The sequence below is a fragment of the Callithrix jacchus genome, chromosome 5 (genome assembly GCF_049354715.1).
Source record: "Callithrix jacchus isolate 240 chromosome 5, calJac240_pri, whole genome shotgun sequence".
Lineage (NCBI taxonomy): Eukaryota > Metazoa > Chordata > Mammalia > Primates > Cebidae > Callithrix > Callithrix jacchus.
This window is the reverse complement of record NC_133506.1, coordinates 13157131-13174566: the sequence shown is the minus strand read 5'-3', so window position 1 is coordinate 13174566 and position 17436 is coordinate 13157131.

Genomic DNA, 17436 nt, shown 5'->3' with positions numbered 1-17436 from the left:
AGATGGATCTAGTTAAAATAGAATCACTTGAGTATCTCAAGCCATATTAAGTTCCCCACTTTCCCGCTATGCCCACTATATGTCTGCAGAGTTCCCCAAAGAAATGAATGTACCTGGCAAACACTGCTTTGGTACATCAAGGGCAAGAACATCCATGGTTCATTTAATAACATTCAGATATCTGCTCTGCGAATGGGCCCACTGGAGACAAAGAGACAAAGAGAGGTGATAAGACAGTGAGAGTGACTGCCACTTTTTAAATACACAGTAATCTAAATAGTTCTGGAGCCCTGACAAGAAGTCTGAGAAGTGGAAATGTGCCTCTAATAGGCATAGATCATGGGTATTTTTAGGGGGAGGCAGTAATTTGTTTTTAAGCCACAGTCACATTATCGCAAATGTATGGAAAAACTGCTTGAAACATTATGGGTCAGAAAACCTTTTATACTTAATGGTAAACCAATCTATCTGGAGAGTGGCTTAAAAACAGCTTTTAAAGGAGAGAGAGAGACTGCAATAGTTTGGCTTAATAGGTATGTTGGCCGGGCACAGTGGCTCACGCCTGTAATCCCAATCACTTTGGGAGGCTGAGGCAGGTGAATCACGAGGTCAGGAGTTTGAGACCAGCCTGGCCAACATGTTGAAACCCTGTCTCTACTAAAAATACAAAAATTAGTCAGGTGTGGTGGTGCATGCCTGTAGTCCCAGCTAGTTGGGAGGCTGAAGCAGAAGAATTGCTTTGCTCGAACCTGGGAGGCGGAGGTTGCAGTGAGCCAAGACTGGACCAGTGCACTTCAGCCTGGGCAACAGAACGAGACTCCATTTCAAAAAAAAAAAAAAGAGCTATGCCAACCAAATGCAATGGTTAGTCCTTGTTTAAGCCTGATTCAAATAAACCAACTGTAAGAAGGCATTTTTGAGAAAATTGAACATGAACTAAATTTTAGATGATGTTCAGGAATTATTGAGTATTTTCTTGGGAGTATTATATACTGGCTATACTGGTTATTTTTTTTTAAGTACATGTCTAGACACCATGGCTCAAGCTGTAATCCCAGCACTTTGGGAGGCTGAAGTGGATGGATTGCTTGAGCTCATGAGTTCAAGACCAGCCTGGGCAATGTGGCGAAACCCCTTATCCACCAAAACTACAAAAAATTAGCTGGGTACGGTGTTGCAGACCTATAGACTCAGCTACCTGGGCAGCTGAGGTGGGAGAATCTCTTGAGCCTAGGAGGCAGAGGCTGCCATGAGCCAAGATCGCACCACTCACTCCAGCCTAAGTGACAGAGTGACAAAAAAAAAGTACTTATCCATTAGAGATATATGCTTAAACTGGGAGCGGTGGCTCACACCTGTAATCCCAGCACTTTGGAAGGCCGAGGCAGGTGACTTGAGATCAGGAGTTTGAGACCAACCTGACCAATATGGTGAAACCCCATCCCTACTAAAATTACAAAAATTTACCAGGTGCTGTAGCGTCTGCCTATAGTTCCAGCTACTCAGGAGGCTGAGGCAGGAGAATCGCTTGAACCCAGGAGCCGGAGGTTGCAGTGAGCCAAGATTGTGCCAGTGCACTCCAGCCTGGGTGACAGAGTGAGACTCTGTCTCGGAAAAAAAAAAAAAGAGAGAGATACATGCTGAATTTGTAGGTGCAATAAAATAATGCCTTAGATTTGATTTTAAAATACTCAAGCACAATACTACTCAAAGTCTGAGGATTGGGGCCAGTTTGCAAATTGTGTGCTTTTGGTCTGTAATAAGTGTAGAAATTGACAACAAGTATTTAGAAATAGCTATAGTACTTTGACATTGCCATGGCATCCAAGTAGTGATTGGTGGACTCTAATGAGAATAGAACTTTGTTTGGGTGTTGTCCAACCTTCATGGTGAGTTATGTGTGGCTTGGACATAAGCTGCGTGCTGGTATTGGTCCATGACAGATTGGAAATCTAACAAAAGAGCCCTTACCTTGAGGACCAGTGCTTTGGTGTATGCGCGTGCGCGCGCGCACACACACACACACACACACACACGTGAGACTTAGAGATGAACTATAAAGAAATATAAGTGGGAACTGATGAAAAAGAATGGCAGAAAGCTGATGGCTGTTGAAGGTAGATGATCAGTACATGGAGTTCATAATACAATTCTCTACTTTTGTGCATATTTGGATATCTACATTATTTTATATATTGAAGAGTTTTAAAAATCCGTCTGTTGATGGAGATATTTAAAATATCACATTTTAAATGCATATAATTATATTGAAACATACTGTATGTATCTCAAATAAAATAACATAGAAATGACACATAGAACACATAGCTTACACGGGGATTATACATGATGATTCAAGTAAAACTTTCCTATTTTACAAAAGAAGTCTTAGGTAAACAAACAATATCATTTGCCAGATCATGAGCTTGGTGAGCTTTTATTATATAATAAACTCTAATTGCATAATAAAGTTTTTGAAGCCACGGATCCGGTGAGATACAACTTCCGTGTCTCCATAGCACTCCACCCATGGTACTGGAGAATAAATTAACATCGGTTGATAAACAAACTCAGGAAATGAGCTGTTAAGGACAGCAGTTTAGTTCTCCATGCAATAACTCCACACTGCTCAATTAATTTGAAAATTAGTTTTCCGAATCCACCCTCTTAGAGATTTGTCACAGAATGTTTAAGTCTGATGTGGACTGGCAGCTTTGTTAATGTCCTTTTTGTTAATGTCTTCATTTGCAGACATGGAAATGAGGTCCAGAGGAGGTAGATGAGCCTCACTGGAGAGCCTGCTTGTTAATGGAGGTGCTATGGCCTCTCACGCCTGCCTGCAATTGGACTCTTCCTTCTGCCATGATGTCTTCTAGAAGGTATAAACGCACCTCCCACACTGGCCCCTTGCTCTTGGTTTTAAAATCATAGTTTCAGTTGTGGGAAAGAGAAAGATGTTATCAAGCTGGCTCCACCAGGAGACAGAAAAGGAGGTGTGAAAACAGAAAATTCATGTATTGGTTACTATTTACCCAGCAATAGTCTGTGCCTGGCATGGATGGTATAAGCTCTTCAGCCCTCAAGAACTTTCAGTCTATTGAAGGTAGGCAGATGTACACATGTTAATAGTGAAAGGACAGTCCTGCTATGTAGGAGTTAAAGTGCAAATGAGTAGTTGGTAGAGCCGCGGGAGCTAGAGAAAGGATGGAAGATTTTGGCGGGTCCAGTCTCAGAGATGTGGACAGGGCAGAACGTCTGGGTTTGATCAGTGTGGACCTGAGGTGGGGCTTCCTTTTGTTGGCATTAAGAAGCTTTCTGTGGGGGATGAGATAGGATCCTCTCAGTGATTTGGGAAAAATCAATATGGTAGCAACAGTGCATGTAAGAGGCTGAAAAGGGGAGAACTGGCATCGGGGAGAACCTTGAGGAGGTCCTTAAGGAGATGAAAATGATGCAGGTGATGGTGCTGGGAAGAAAAAGAAAAGGCAGGTGTAAGAGGTGTGTGTGTGTGTGTGTGTGTTTGAGACAGGCTGGAGCACAATGGCACAATCACGACTCACTCCAATCTCTACCTCCTGGGCTGAGGTGATTCTCCTACCTCAGCCTCCCAAGTAGTTTGGACTACAGGCACATGCCTCCATGCCCAGCCAATTTTTTGTAGAGACAGGATCTTGCCATGTAGGCTGGTCTCAAGATCCTGGGCTCAAGTGATCTGTGCACCTTGGCCTCCCAAAGTGCTGGGCGTAAGCCACTGCACCCAACCAGAGTTTTGTTTTTTAAGAAAAAACCCACTATATGCCACGTGCTGTTCTGAACACTGTATTGATGTTCCTTGATTTAAGCTGAGGTTATATCCTGATAAACTGAAATCCCATCATAAATTGAAAGTATCTTAAGTCACTTGATTTAGAATATTTTCAATTTATGATAGGTTTATGAAGTTGTAATCCCATCAAAAGTTGAGTGTACTGAGTGATTTTTTTGCCATCATAAAGATAAAAATCCTTAAGTTGAGCCATAAGTCAGGAACTGTCTGTCTAAATCTGAACTCATTTGTGCCTCCTGAACTAAGCACTGTTGTTATTCTTGTTTTACAGTTGAGGAAACTAAGGCATAGTCAGATTAAATAACATGCCCAAGGACATACATTAACAAATGGCCAAGACAAAATTCACACCCTGGCTCCTGTGTCTCAGCTCTTAACCAGCACTTCTTGCTGTATACAGTGAGACATTTAGAAGTAAAAGTCATAATGAATCCACACTTTGTCAAGCCTGAGTGACTTAGAAAATGTTAATGCAAAAGAAAAAAAAGAGAAAATGTTAATGCATTGACAGATAAGAGCCATCAAATGAGAATATTAACTTGTGGGAAAGAGGATACATTTGATTATCTATACATTTTCTTTAAAGTGACAAAGATACATATGAGTAGAATGTTCCATGGGAAATTAAGTTATATAGTATAGAAACTTTAGGTAAAGACTTGAAAACTGGCAGATGTATAATAGTTGAAGTCTTGAGAAAGGATAAATTCAAAAGAATGATGATATGGTTTGGCTGTGTCCCCACCCAAATCTCATCTTGAATTGTAGCTTCCATAATTCCCATGTGTCATGGGAGGGACCAGATAGAGATAACTGAATCATGGGGGCAGTTTCCCCAGTACTGTTCTTATGGTAATGAGTAAGTCTCATGAGATCTGATGGTTTTATACATGGGAGTTCCCCTGCACAAGCTCTCTTGCCTGCCACCATGTAAGATGTGACTTTGCTCCTCCTTCACCTTCTGCCATGATTGTGAGGCCTTCCCAGCCATGTGGAACTGTGAGTCAATTAAACTTCTTTCCTTTATAAATTACCCAGTCTCAAGTATGTCTTTATTAGCAGCTTGAGAACAGACTAATACAAATGGCAAGTGTGAAGTTGAAGCCTATGGAATTGCTAGCTCTTGGCTATTTTGAACAACAAAAATAGTGGTTTCATATAGATCAAGCAGGGCTCAAGATTGTGCTTCAGGGAAAAATGAGAGGTTGAGGTCAGGAGGGAGAGGGACTGCTTGGGAGACAGACATTAAACAGGGATTGGGGAATATTTAGATCACACCCTTTTACATTATTCATTTATAACTGATAATTCAAAAAGAGATTTTTTATCCACCAGCATTACCACCTGCAGACAACAGAATCCTATAAGAGTGAAGGGAATTTTTCTTCCCTCTGCTTCTGAAGGTTCAATAATTTGGGTCTATAGAACAAATGAACAATAGACAGATTAATAGGAGAAAAAGCATATCAATTTATTTACATGCACATGCAGAAATATGAGACTCAAAGAAGAGCCAGATGACTTAAGTTCTTATACCATATGGAAAGAAATAGGAGCTTGGGGCTCCTTGAGGGTAGGTGGTGACAGACTATGGGAGGGTAAGCAGAAGAAAGGCAAGTCTTACTATGAAGATGAAATCTCTCAAGTAGCAGTTCTGAGAACAAAATTGATGGTAGCCTGTGGTAAAGCTTTCTCTGTCCGACCTTTTAAAGTGTCAGGCTGGACATGGTGGCTCATGCCTGTAATCCCACTGCTTTGGGAGGGTGAGGTGGGAGGACTGCTTGAGGCAAGAGGTTCAAGACCAGCCTGGGCAACATAGCAAGACCCCATCTCTAAAAAATTTGAAAGAAAATTAACTTGGCTTGGTGCCATGTGCCTGTAATCCAAGCTACTCAGGAGGCTGAGGTGGGAGGATCACTTGAGCCTAGGAGTTTGAGGTTGCAGTGAGCCATGATCATGCCACTGCACTCTAGCCTGGGCAACAGAGTGAGGCCCTAACTAAAATACATAAATAAATAAACAAAATATAAAAGTGTCAGAACATCAGTCCCACTTTCCTGTGAGTTACTATTTCCTAGATATGGATAAGAGAACCCAGAGAAAGCCTGTGCCTGAGTCTCCTGTTTGCTTTACTAATGTAGATAGATGTAAATCTCTTTTACAGGAGGATAGCTTTTCAGAGCTATTCCCATCTGCAGCTTTTCTGAATAACCAACTTGAAATATGCCAAAGAAGTATATTTTGGGGTGGCATATTTTGGTTTCCCACACCACTCCAGCTAATTTAAGCAAGAGGGATTTGCTGGAAATGCATCAAAATGTTGAAAGGGCTAGAGGGATAAGCTATAGGCTGGGATTACAGCCACAACTTTCCAGCTCACACCACAGAACTAGAATGGCGAGGGAGATATGGCTACCTCTGACTCCCGTACGGGGCTTCCTTCACTTTGGTCAGGAAACCACCTTCTCCCTCACCAAGCCCTGAATCACACTGCTTCTGCCACAGTCAAGAAGCTGTTGTTGCCAGCCCTCAGAAATATGCTACTTCCAATTCCCCCCGGCTTCAACAAAATAGATGCCCAAATTCCCTACCTGTTTCTTCATAGGTCATCTCTAAAAACTAGAGGCAGAGGCAAAATATGTATTTTGTATGATGTCACAATACCATAACCTGCCTCTATACCTATAATTGCCTTAAACATTTCCTCTGCATATATTAAGCACTACAATAGATATAATTTTTGCCTCAACTGTCAAATATGAACTAAGAAACTCATAAGGAGAAGAATATTATATATTTATTTATTTTTCTTTTTGAGACGGAGTTTTGCTCTTGTTACCCAGGCTGGAGAGCAATGGTATGATCTCAGCTCACTGCAACTTCCGCCTTCTGGGTTCAAGCAATTCTCCTGCCTCAGCCTCCTGAGTACCTGGGACTATAGATATGCACCACCATGCCCAGCTGAGTTTTGCATTTTCAGTAGAGTCGGGGCTTCACCATGTTGACCAGGATGGTCTTGATCTCTTGACCTCGTGATCCACCTGCCTCGGCCTCCCAAAGTGCTGGGATTACAGGTGTGAGCCACCGCACCCGGCCCATATTTTTTAATTTTTATACATTCTATTGTTCTTTCTTTTCTGAACTTTGAGCTTTCTTTTAGCATTTATTTTCTGTTTGGAGAGCTTCTTTTAGGCAGGTTTTTTTTTTTTGAGACAGAGTCTCGCTCTGTCGCCCAGGCTGAAGTGCAGTGGCACAATCTAGGCTCACTGCAACCTCTGCCTCCCAGGTTCAAACAATTCTCCTGCCTCAGCCTCCCAAGTAGCTGGGACTACAGGCGCACGCCACCACACCCAGCCAATTTTTGTATATTTAGTAGAGATGGGGTTTCAGCATGCTGGCCAGGATGGTCTCGATCTCTTGACTTTGTGATCCGCCTGTCTTGACCTCACAAAGGGCTGGAATTACAGGTGTGAGCCACCGCGCCTGGCCTCCTTTAGGTATTCTTTAAGGGTAGATCTGCTGGCCACACATTCTCTTATTTCTCCTTCATTCTTAAAATACAGTTTCACTATATGTAGAATTCATGGTTGACTGTTCTCTTTTAGCACTTGCAAAATGTTGAGCCACTTCATTCTGGCTTCCCTGGTTTCAGATGAAAAATCTGTTCTCGTTCAAATTGGTGTCTGCCTATAGATAATGCATTCTTCCTCCTTGGTTTCTCTTAAGATTTTTTTCTTTCATCTTCAGAGGTTTATTTATGAAGTGTTCTGGTGAGGATTTCTATTGATAGGTCTTATTTGGGGTTCACTCGGCCTTGTGAATCTGTAGGTTTCTTTCACCAAATGTGGGAAGCTTTCAGCCCCTGTATTTTGAATACTTGCTTAGCCTTCAAATCTTTCTGGAGTCTTTCTGGGACTCTGAAACCATAAATGTTAGGTCTTCTGTTATCGTCTCCCTGTTTCTTCCTTCCCACCCCCACCTCATCTCTCTTCTCCCTGCTGATCAAATGGAATAAATTCAATAGAGTTGTCCTCAAGGTCAGTGACTTTATCTTTTGTCATCTCCATGCTACCATTGAGCCTACCCAGTGACTTTTTAAATTTCGTTGCTGCACTTTACAATTCTGTGATTTCCATTTGGTTCTTTGCTGATGTTTTCTATTTTTTCATATGTTTCAGAAGATTTTATAATTGCTTCCTGAAACTACATTATGGTAGTTGCTTTAAAATCTTTGCCAGATAGTTCCACCAACTGATTCATCTCACTATCCATGTCAGCTGATTGCCTTTTCTTGCTCCAGTTGTGATTTTCCTGGTTCTTGGTATGACAAGTCATTTTCAATTGTATCCTGGACATTTTGCACATTATGTTATGAGACTCTTGATTCTATCTAAGTCTATTTTAGTAGGCAGCCACCCTGTTTAGGTTTATCGTGTCAGTTTTCCCTACTTTCGTGGGCTATAGTTTTAATGACAGTTGCGTTTTCTGAGCCTTCGCAATGCTATTCTGGTCTGCTTTGTTCTTGTGACTCTGCTTAAGCTCCTACTGGGTTGTTACATATGGTGCCTACAGAGGCAGAAGGCATTTCTCTAGGTTGACTGGTGGCATTATGTGGGTGTAGGGGATGTCCTAGGTCACCTTCTGCCTCTGCATGAATGGTGGAAAGATACCAGGCCTGCTGGCACTCCCTGTACAAGTGAAGGAGCCTACCTGCTGTTGCCTGGTGTGGAGCACTAGATGACCCGGCCTGCATGGCTTTCACTGTTAACACTGATACGAGCAGACAGAGCCCACTGCTGCTGGTGGGGATGGGGTGAAGTGGGTTGGCCCATTTTGATTCTTCTGTTGCCACTGCCGCAGGCATAGTGGCCTGCTGCAGTCTGTGGCTGTGGAGTAGGAGAGTGGTTGGAAACTCATTTCTGCTGGTGCTAGCGCTATGAGCGGATTGGGTCCACTGCTGTCACTGGGTGTGGGTTGCCCCACTGAGTTCTCCTTTTCTGGTCCCTTAGCCAGAAAAGGGAAGCCTTCTGTGTCTGTGTGTGTGTGCCTGCACATGTGTCTGTCTCTCTCACCTGCCTGCCTTTCTCCCTTCCTCTGTTTCCTTCCTTCCTCCCTTCCCTTATCTTTCTCCTTCCCTTCCCTTCCCCTTCTCCTTCCCTTTCTCCTTCCTGTCCTCCTTCTTTCTCCTTCCCTTCCTCCGTCCCTTCCCTTTCTCCGTCCCTTCCCTTTCTCCTTCTCTTCCCTTCCTCCTTCCCTTTCTCCTTCCCTTCCCTTCCTCCTTTCTTCCCTTTCTCCTTCCTTCCCTCTCTTGCTCTCTCCAACAGCTGTCTGGTTTCAGGCTGACTTGTGCCCAGGATATACAGAAGATAAAGAAAACCCAGGGAACCCACTGTTGTGTTATTCTTCAAGTCCCGAGTCCCTAGTCCGTCCATCTTCTTTCTGCCGTTCAGAGTCCTTTTATGATTGCTGAATTATTTCCATGGTACTTGGTGGTGTTTAAAGAGAATAAGCCAGAACAAGTGAGTCTATATCATCTTCTCCTGAAACTGGAAGTTGCCTCAGGATTTTGAGCGAATGCTTGTTTTTTTTGGTTTTTTTTTTTTTTTTTTTTTTTGAGACGGAGTTTCGCTCGTTACCCAGGCTGGAGTGCAATGGCACAATCTCGGCTCACCACAACCTCCGCCTCCTGGGTTCAGGCAATTCTCCTGCCTCAGCCTCCTGAGTAGCGGGGATTACAAGCACGCGCCACCATGCCCAGCTAATTTTTTGTATTTTTAGTAGAGACGGGGTTTCACCATGTTGACCAGGATGGTCTCGATCTCTTGACCTCGCGATCCACCCGCCTCGGCCTCCCAAAGTGCCGGGATTACAGGCTTGAGCCACCGCGCCCGGCTGCTTGTTGGTTTAAGCCAGGGGTTCCCAACCTATGTCTTCCCTGTCTCCAAATTCCAGCAGCTTCTTGCCTCTTGGCTATGGGTCTAGAAGATGGGACCAAAGGCGGAGAGGAGAAGCTGAAGGGAAGTAAACTATGATTAAATCAAGTTTTTAAAAGTGTATGTATATGTATGTGCATACAATTTTTTAAAAATGATGGAGACCTTTAAATATATATTGAAAAAGAGAGAGGAAAAAGGAGAGGGCTTGAGGACATAAGACTGTGGAGAAATAATGTGAAAATCAGGGCAGGGTTAGGCAATTTTGGATCCAGGGATTCTAACCAGAGCAACTGACAATTGCACACCTGACATCCTAATGGTTCTCACGCCTTCCAGGGAGACAATATAACAAGAATCAATCAGGATACCAGGAGGAGCTTGTAAGAGCAACCAGAAAAGTCCCCCAGTTTGAATAAACATGAATTACATTCTCATGAAATAATAATGTGTGCTTAAGGCATCTGACATTAAGCTGCAAATGCTGAAGGAAGCAGAGGAGAAAATAACAGAGGGCAGGAACGCTAAACCGTGTGCCTTCATCAGTGCACCGCCTACTGAGACAGCAGATGGAAAGGATTCACTTGGGAGATTTGGAGAACTCTTGGTTCGGTTGCTGGTAAAACTGCTATCTCTGATGCACAGCTTTCGGGATTTAAGAAAAAGGTAATGAGAGAATAAGGCCTTTGGGGGTCAAACAATCAGACAGGCCTGGTCTGGTCCACAATCGTATTTGCGGAGAAAAATCATCTATCCCAAATGGGCTATCATTCAGATGACCTTAATATGTTCTTTATCTGACTGTGATCTTGCTCATGAGGATTGAGTTCTCAGATACACAGGGAAGGTAATTTCCACTAGAGAAAGCAAGCAGAGAGACAGCCATGCACCGTGAAGTGACCTGAGAGGATGGGAATGGAGAGGGGAAAAGGAATAAACAAGTATTTTGAGACAAAATGAACATGCCTGGAATGCCGGCGCGGTGGGAGACCAAAGCAGGAAGATCACTTGAGGCCAGGAGTTCAAGACCAGCCAAGGCAACATATCAAGACCCTGTCTCTACAAAAAAAATTTTAAAAATTAGCAGGGCATGGTGGCATGCACTTGTGGTCCCAGCTACTTGAGAGGCTGAAGCAGGGAGAGTGCTTGGACCTGAGGTCAAGGCTGTAGTGAGCTGTGATCATGCCACTGTACTCCCACCGGGACAACAGAGTGAGACCCTGTCTCTACTAGTTTGAAATAAATAGTTTGAAAATTTCATACATAGAAAAGTGGAAAGAATAGTGAACCTTCATATACTCATCATCTGGATGTGGTAACTTGTTAACATTTTTTCATATCTGCTTTATCTTGTTTCTATTGAAATATTTTAAAGTAGTTTACAGATGTTAAGATATTTTACTCTTAATATTTATATACATTTCTAAGAAATAAGGATATTTTCTCACAAAACCATAATGCCATTATCACATATTTATGATATCTTTCACTCTAAATTTTAAATTTGGCCAGGTACAGTGGCTCAGATCTGTAATCCCAACACTTGGGAGGCTGAGGCAGGAGAATCCCTTGAACCCAGGAGTTCAAGACCAGCCTACGCAACACAGTGAGACCCTGATCTATTAAAAAGTTTAAAATTTTATGTAGTTAAACCTGTCAATATTTTTTAAAATTATACTTTAAGTTCTGGGGTACGTGTGCAGAATGTGCAGGTTTGTTACATAACTATACACATGCCGTGGTGGTTTGCTGCATCCAACACCCCGTCATCTACATTAGGTATTTCTCCTAATGCTATCCCTCCCCAACCCCCAATCCCTGGCAGGCCCTGATGTGTGATGTTCCCCTCCCTGTGTCCATGTGTTCTCCTTGTTCAACTCCCACTTTGAGTGAGAACATGCAGTGTTTGATTTTCTGTTCTCATGTTAGTTTGCTGAGAATGATGGTTTTCAGCTTCATCCATGTCCCTGCAAAGGACATGAACTCATCCCTTTTTATGGCTGCATAGTATTCTGTGGTATATATGAGCCACATTTTCTTTATCCAGTCTATCATTGATGGGCATTTGGGTTGGTTCCAAGGCTTTGCTTAATGTGAATAGTGCCTCGATAAACATACATGTGCATGTGTCTTAATAACAGAATGATTTATAATTATTTGGGTGTATACCCAGTAATGGGATTGCTGGGTCAAATGGTATTTCTAGTTCTAGATCCTTGAGGAATTGCCACACTATATTTCACAGTGGTTGAACTAATTTACACTCCCACCAACAGTGTAAAAGCGTTCCTATTTCTCCACATCCTCTCCAGCATCTGTTGTTTCCTGACTTTTTAATGATCACCATTCTAACTGGTGTGAGATGGTATTTCATTGTGGTTTTGATTTGCATTTCTCTAATGACCAGTGACGTTGAGCTTTTTTTCATATGTTTGTTGGCTGCATAAATGTCTCTTTTTGAGAAGTGTCTGTTCATATCCTTTGTCCACTTTTTGATGAGGTTGTTTGCTTTTTTCTTGTAAATTTGTTTAAGTTCTTTATAGATTCTGGATATTAGCCCTTTGTCAGATGGGTAGATTGCAAAAATTTTCTCCCATTCTGTAGGTTGCCTGTTCGCTCTAATGATAGTTTCTTTTGCTGTGCAGAAGCCCTTTAGTTTAATTAGATCCCATTTGACTATTTTGGCTTTAGTTGCCACTGCTTTTGGTGTTTTTGTCATGAAGTCCTTGCCCATGTATATGTCCTTAATGGTATTATCTATGTTTTCTTCTAGGGTTTTAATGGTATCATATCTTACATTTAAATCTTTAATCCATCTTGAGTTAATTTTTGTATAACGTGTAAGGAAGGGGTCCAGTTTCAGTTTTCTGCATATGGCTAGCCAAAAACTGTCAATCTTTTATTATTTTGCATTGGCATCTGTTTTAGGAAGAACTTTCTCATGCAGGGTTATAAAAACACTCAGGTATATTGTAAGCTGTAACTTTTATAGTGTTATTTTTTACATGTAGATCCTTAATCCACCTGGAGGTTATTCTCCGTGTATAATGTGAGGTGGGGATCTCACCATTTATTGGATATTTGGGTGATTCATCCTTTACCACTATTTAAGATTTATCCATAAATCTCTGTAAATTTGGCCACCTATCTTCTTATTCTCTTGCTTAAAATCCTTAAATCACTTTACAATTATTCTTAGAATAAAATTCAAATTCCTTCCCTTGGCCTAAAAAGCCACAGCCCGCTTCTGAAATTCATCTACCCCTCTGCCTTTGAGGGTTGTCCTCCAGCCACATGGGATTCCCTCTATCCAGACACTTCAGCTCATCCCAGCCTGAGTTTGTACTAAGTTTGCATATACCGTTCCCTCTGCCTGGATGCTCCAGCCTTTGTCTGCCTGCTCTGTGACTCCTGCATCTTTCAGCTCAAATGCCGCTTCTTCGGAGTCTTCCTCAGACCAGTCTGTCCAGAGTGCCCACAGCAGGCACTACTGCATCATTCTTTATTATGCCAGGGCACTTCTGACTGTTTGAAATGATGCTGCTTTTGTCTGTCACCCCTCACCAGCAGGAGATCTTCCCGGTCTGGTTCACTGCTGCAGCCCCAGCTGTAGCAGACGTTCAGGCGCAGTCCTGGGATGACTACATCTAATCCGTGCTTTCACATACATTACATAGGACAAGCCTATATAAATATTTACCATTTAAAAGTGGACTATATTAATGAAAAAATTTATAACAGTGCATGTGATATACATGTAGGTAAAGAATTATGAAAGTGCTGTACCCCAAAATAACTGAAGTTTGAAATTCAGTGGGATGAATTATTGAGTCAAAGACATCCTTTTAATACAGGTACCGTGGCTCACGCCAGTAATCCCAGCACTTTGGGAGGCTGAGGTGGGTGCATCACCACGTCCAGCTAATTTTTTGTATTTTTAGTAGAGATGGGGTTTCACCATGTTGGCCAGGATGGTCTCGATCTCTTGACCTCGTGATCTGCCTGCCTCAGCCTCCCAAAGTGCTGGGATTACAGGCGTGAGCCACTGTGCCCAGCCCAGTTGTAGTTCTTTATGTCTGAATGTAGTTGCATATGATTTCATGATCATTTTATATGTATATTTTCTTTTTTTTTTTTTGAGACAGAGTCTTCCTCTGTCCCAGGCTGGAGTGCAGTGGCATCATTTTGGCTCACTGCAACTTCTGCCTTCTGGGTTCAAGCTGTTCTCCTCCCTCAGCCTTCTGAGTAGCTAGGATTACAGGTGTGCACCACCATGCCCAGCTGATTTTTGTAATTTCAGTAGAGATGGGGTTTCACCATATTGGCCAGGCTGATCTCGAACTCCTGACCTCGTGATCCACCTGTCTTGACCTCCCAAAGTACTGGGATTACAGTTATATGTATATTTTCTTAACCACCTGTTCAGGTCCTTTTTCAATGTTTCTATTTGGTTGTTTTTCTAATGATTTGTATGACTTGTTTTTTGAAAAAGATCTCTCTGCTACACGTGTTCTAAGTATTTTTCCTAGTTTTGATCTTACATATGGCTAGGCAGTCATTTTCATCAGATTTGTCCTTTATGATTTTTAGGTTTTGTGTCAGTCTTAGAAAAATCTTCCCTGTTGTAATAGATCTGTTAATAGATATCTCCATTATGTATGCATATCTCCTGTGTTTTTTTTTTTTTATTTTCTTTTCTTCACACCACTTCTCAGCAGGAAATCACCTGTGTTTTATTCTAGCATTTTTGTGATTTTATTTTTTTACTTTGAGTTTTTAATCATCTAATATTCATTTTAATATGAGAAATAAGGTGGGGAATCCAGCTTTTTTCACTCGTGGGGAGCCAGTGACTAAGAGCAGTTGCTAAAAACCCTTTTCCTTATGGGTTTGCAATGCCACCTTCACCATACACTCAATTTCCATATGCACTTATACCAATTATGGACCATACGCTTTTCTTTTCATTTTTCTATGCCTTTTTTGCTGCTTTAATTCCTATAGAGTTAAAAATGTATTCACATTTGAGAAGGTTAGTTCCTTCTTTTAAGTTTTTTGGCTATTCATGCATGTTTAGCTTTTTAAAAGAATTTGCATTATGGCTTCAGGGTAAAGAGAGGCAAAGGTAGATATAGATTGACCAGATGGAAGTTTCTTGCAGCAATCTGGGACAGCAATGGTGGGAGACTAATGGGGTATGATGGGTCACCTATCCCACTTGATGAGGTTTGGCTGTGTATCCACTCAAATCTCATCTTGAGTTGTAGCTCCCATAAATCCCGTGTTATGGGAGGAACCAGGTGAGAGGTAATTTAATCATGGGGTGGGTCTTTCTCGTGCTGTTCTCATGATAGTGAATAAGTCTTGCAAGATCTGATGGTTTTATAAAGGGGAGTTCCTACACAAGCTCTCCTGTCTGCCGCCATGTAAGACGTGACTTTGCTTCTCATTTGCCTTCAGCCATGACTGTGAGGCCTCACCAGCCATATGGAACTGTGAGTCAATTAAATATCTTTCCTTTATACATTACCCAGTCTCTGTATGTCTTTATAAGCAGCATGAGAACAGATTAATACATCACTGAATTCCAAACCTCAGTCATTTTCAGGTATACCACTTTTATACTTTTGGACATGTATGTTACCTACACTATTATTAATTTTTTAATTAATTCAGTCCACTTTTAAATTTCAAATACTTGTGTTAGGCTTGTCTTATGCAATACATCTGAAAGCATGGGCTAGATGTTGTAGTTCTATTTTTCTAACATATTAAACTGAATAGATTAGCAATTAAAATAAACATTGTTTTCTCACATAATATCTAAAATTATTTGTGCTACCAGCATGCTGGTCATGGCAAACTGTTCTCATCAGTTCTCTACTTAAAAGGGGGCCTGGGCTGGTGGGTAATGTCTATTGCTTGATCAGGATGCTGGCTACACAGCTAAGTTGTTAGTGAAAATCATCAAGGTGTTCACTTGTATAATATATGCACGTTTCTATGTAACTATTATAATCCAACAAAAAGTTTAAAAAGCTTTAAAAAGTTTAAAAAGCTGGCCTGGCACAGTAGCTCACACCTGTAATACTAGCACTTTGGGAGGCTGATGCAGGTGGATTGTTTGAGGCTAAGAGTTCAAGACCAACCTGGCCAACACAGCAAGATCCCGTCTCTATTTTTTGAAATAAATTATTTAAAAATTTAAAAAAAAGCATAGCTGTATTGTTTTGTGCTGATTACTGGTAAAGAGAGCTGCTACATGTGTCCTTACATAGGCTATACAAAGAAACAGACTAATGAAATGAATAATAGCACACGAATTTAAGACACTGGTAGCAGTTCTCTTCTTTAGGGTTCTGACGTTTATGCACTCTTAGTTCTTATGTCTCACAAAGACCTGAAAAGGGCCACAGGTCTGAAACAGACCACAGATGATATCACAGGCAGTCGTAACATTCATGAGATGGTAAGATGTTGGTGAATTTATCTGTAGAACTAGACAATAATGTCAAAGTCCAAAGCCTCAATATCCTTATCTCTTTCTTAGTCTTTATTAAAGGTTCACAGAAATAAATGGAAAATGCCATCCTAACCTCACAGAGATCAAATTAAGCAGTGAGTTTGCAGAGAAATCAAATAAACTGACCTGTCACAAACACTTATTCAGATACAGGTAAACACACACCACACTCTTATTTTACCCTAAGGTGATTCTGGCTTTGAGGCTTCTAAATTCTCTACTTTTCGGGTTTACCTCTCACTGGGCACCCTTGGCACACATATTTAGGTTATGAAATTTTTGATATTAAAATCTCACTGCCAGATAGAAGCTACTGCTTCCCAACATGGAGATTCAAATAGCTCGTATTTTTTGTTCTTTTAAAAACATGAAATAATCCAGTTTCCTTCTGTAGGTAGCCATGGAGACTAAGTGCAAGCATTGCACTGACTAAAACTAAAAATGGTAGCATTCTTCAAGGACATCCATTAATAGCTTCTCATTAAAAAACAGTAAAACTAGCTACCTTAAAATTTATTGTCAGATTTTCAATTCTAAGTCCCCCTGGCTTCCCGACTGTTTGGGGGCCAGTTGAATAGGAAACACTCATGGACAAAGAGGCAGATGATTGCTCGTCAGATGAAAACTTGAAGTCTTATTTTCTCCAGTGTCTCTCAAAGACCTACTCATTTCCCATTTCTACCATGTGGGTCTCCTTCCAGGGAGTGCCTCTACATTTCAATCTGGAACACTGTTTCTTATACCTAATCTCCCCAGCACTGGAAGCCTGAGTGTGAGTGTGTCATTCCTAACCTTTAAAAGGCTTCTCTCTCCATCCAAGAGTCCCTGGGAGACCTTCCTGAGATGACACACTCACTCTCAATGGATACTCTTAGGCCAACCCATTTGCATAATCTGCTTTCTGGAAAGCGTTTGGAATCTTAGGCCAATTAAATTTCACCTCAAGTGTCTCAAAATCTAATTGGTCAGGGCTGCCAGCTTCTTCTGTTGTTCCCCCTGCAAAAAGCAATATATGTTCCCCAATTCTGCCAATGCAATGTGTTTAAAGCACTGCTGAGGTAGGGATTAGCATGAGGCTTCCAATTGCAGCTTCAGAGATCCTGGTGCCAGGTGATGTAATTCTACCAACTGAGTCTCAAATGGGGGTTCAGGAC